At 44.6% G+C, this 3,357-nt stretch overlaps 1 pseudogene; it reads right to left on the bottom strand.

Annotated features, from left to right (window-relative positions):
• Positions 1-1,200: 1,200 nt before the first annotated feature.
• Positions 1,201-2,411, bottom strand: LOC102875034 (annotated as a pseudogene).
• Positions 2,412-3,357: the final 946 nt, after the last annotated feature.

Below are 3,357 nucleotides of genomic sequence, written 5' to 3'. Positions count from 1 at the left end.
TTGTTCAGTATAGTATAACAACATACAGGATAAATGGTGGGTGGCCATGAGATGTGTTAACTAAGAATTGATCCTGGTCCCCCTAAAAATTGATCCTGGTCTCACGTATAATTTACTCTTGTCCCCCTAGATGGAAGAAGAGAATGTTGTCACCAAATCATTGTTGCCTTCTGATACATACATAATTGTTGTGGGTTTTAGTTGCCATTGAGTCAACTTCCACTCTCAGAAACCCTATGAAGAAGAGTTCTAAGTTTGCCCTATCTGGTGCCAACCTTATCATCTCTGGTATGTTTGAGTCCATTGTGAGGCCACTGTGTCAATTTATCTTGTTGAAGGTCTTCCTCTCCCTCTCTGACCCTCCAGTTTTCCCAGCATAAATAATCTAGAGCAACGGTGTCTCTCTGGAGACAAAGGTGTGCCTGATACAGGCCATGGTCTTTGCAATCACCTGTTATGCATCAGAGAGTTGGACAATGACTAGGGAGAATAGAAGGAGAATTGACACCTTTGAGCTGTGGTGCTGGAGAAGAGTATTGAATGTACCCTGGACTGCCAAGAAAACAAGCAGATTCATCCTAGAGAGGGTTAAAACAGGCTATTCCTTGGAGGCAAGGATTCTGGGGCTTCATCTGACATTCTTTGGACATATTGTAAGGAGGGACAGGTCCCTGGAGAGGGACATCATGCTTGGTAGGGTGGAGGGACAGCGCAAGAGGGGAAGACCCTCTATGAGGTGGATTGATTCAGTGACTGGGGTAATTGGGATCGGTGTGTCAGAGGCAATGCTGTTGGCACCGGATATAGCAGGGTTTAGGGCTGTTGTACATGGGGTGGCTATGAGTCGCAGATGACTCGACGACACATAACAACAACAATGTCTTTTTCCAAACACTGGCCCCTGCTGAAAACATTCCCAAAGTATGAGAGACAATTTCACCATCTTACCTCTAAGGAACATCTTCTTTGCACTCCTTCTAAGATTTGTTTGTTCTCTTGATAGTCAATAGGATATTCGGCATTGTTCTCCAATGTCACCATTCAAATATATCAATTTTTCTCTCATCGTTAGTCATGAGCCCACTTTCAAATGTGTATGAAACAACTCAAAATACTATAGCTTGGATCAAGGGCAATTAAGTCTTCTTTTTTCCACTGGAAAATAATTTTTCATTGTGACCCCTCCATCTAGTACTGACATTAGGCACCTTCTTCTTTTGCAATGAGGTCTTTCTTAAGTGGTCGCATGAAGGCCTTCTTCTCCTCCATTGTCTGGAAACGGCCCTGGCCAAACTTGGAGGTGGTGTCGATGAACTTGAGATCAATCTTCTCCAGAGCGCGGCGTTTGGTCTGCACCAGCAAGGACTTGCAGAGAGTCAGCACTCGCTTCTTGATCCCCACCACACAGCCTTTCAGCATAACAAAGTCGTTGGTCACTTCACCATAGTGGACAAAGTCACCCAGAGGATTGATGCTCTTGTCTGAGAGATCGTAGTCAGTGGAGGCATTGTTTTTGATCAGCTTGCCGTCCTTGATAAAGTAGCCTTGGCCAATCTTGTAGATTTTCTCGTTGATCTCCGTGCGGTGAAGGTAGCCCTTCTGCCCAGCACGGGCCACAGAGAAGGCCACTCGGGCAGGATGCTAGGCCTCAATACAGGCAACCTTGCGCAGCCTCTGTGGGTCTTGCGGGGTAGCTTCTTGGTGTGCCAGCGGCTGGTGATCCCTTTGTAACCCTTTCCCTCGGTCACTCCGATGACATCGATCATCTCGTCCTGGCTGAACACCTGGCTCACTGTCACCTGCTGCTCCAGCTTCTCGCGAGCCCAGTCCAGCTTCTCAGCCACTGTGCCCCCATTCACCTGGATATCCATCAGGTGAGCCTTCCTCTGGCGCAAAGGAAGCAGGCGCATCTGGGTGTGGGCGATGGCCCGGATGACCTGGCAGTACTTCTTCATGCTGCTGAAGTCCTTTTCTAACAGCTTCTTGCCATCCTCATCCTGCCATTTCTTGCAGTACTTGGTAAAAGCCTTCTTCGTAGACCTGTGCCAGTTCTTGTAGAAGCGCCGTTTGCATTCATCACTGCTGTGCTCTGCAAAGACAGTCTTGAAGGTGCAGAGGCCGCGAGGGGTTTCCACGTAACCCAAGGTGCCCACAATCACCATGGGGGGCGCCTCCACAATCGTCACCACCTCCACCACTTCCTTCTTGTTCACCTTGGATCCCAGCCTTTCCACCTCCCACACGATGTGTGTCATGCCGGCCTTGTAGCCCAGGAAGGCCGTGAGGTGCAGGGGCTTGGTGGCGTCATCCTTGGGGAAGCTCTTCACCTTCCTGCGGTGCCGGCTGCTGCGTTTTCGAGGCAGGAAGCCCAGGGATCCGTGCCTGGGGGCTGAGAACTTCCTGTGTGACATCCTGACGTCGGTGCCCGCCGGTAGAGATGTAATTTAGTCTTTAAACTGACGTCCTTACTCTACAGTACTTTAGAGAGGTCCTTGACAACCGATTTTTTCACTGCAACACATCTTTTTTTTTTTTTAATTTATTTTTCATTTCAATGAACATCTACAGAGATTTTGGAATTCATTCATTCATTGTTGCAACACATCTTTTTCTTTCTTAACTGCTGTTACCTTGGGTGTTGATTTTGAATCCAAGTAAAATAAAATAATTGATAACTTAAATCTATTCTCTATCAATCACGATGTTGCCTATTGGTAGAGTTGTGAGGATTTTTGTTTCTTTGATGTTGACATGTAACCCATGTGGAATGCTGCGCTCTTTCATCTTCTGCAGCAATTGTTACAGGATCTCTTCACTTTCTGCAAACAAAGTTGCATCCTCTGCATAACATAGACTGGAGATGAATCTTCCTCCAGTTCCCACGTTTCATTCTTCTTTAAATAGTTCAGCTTCTCAATTAATTTCTGTTGAATACAGGTTCAATAGTTATGTAGAAAGAACACAGTATTAACACACATGTTTTCTGATTTTTATCCATGCAGTGTTCTCTTGTTCTTCAGACAACAGCTTCTGGGTTTATATACAGTTTATCCTCTTTTTTCATAGCTTGCATGTTTATTTTATTATATTTATTTTTTCCCAATCAATAATTTATTCATTGCTCAGACCTTTTTACAGAAAACCAGAATAACATAAATGACAATTATATACATGGTCTTACCTAAAGGAATATGCAAGTATCAAATTGGTTTTATCTATAGAAAGAGACAACACAGGACTCATTATCAGCTGTCTAACCAAGCATTGAGGCTGATTGTGGAACAGAACATTAATTACTCATATGCAATTTAAATTGCAGTAATTATATATATTAGGCAACTATTTTTTATATTTTAT

The sequence above is a fragment of the Elephantulus edwardii genome, unplaced genomic scaffold (assembly GCF_000299155.1).
Source record: "Elephantulus edwardii isolate Elephantulus edwardi_28Jun2011 unplaced genomic scaffold, EleEdw1.0 scaffold00158, whole genome shotgun sequence".
Taxonomy (NCBI): domain Eukaryota; kingdom Metazoa; phylum Chordata; class Mammalia; order Macroscelidea; family Macroscelididae; genus Elephantulus; species Elephantulus edwardii.
Note: the sequence above shows the minus strand (reverse complement) of the source record. Positions and strands in the feature narration are given on the sequence as shown.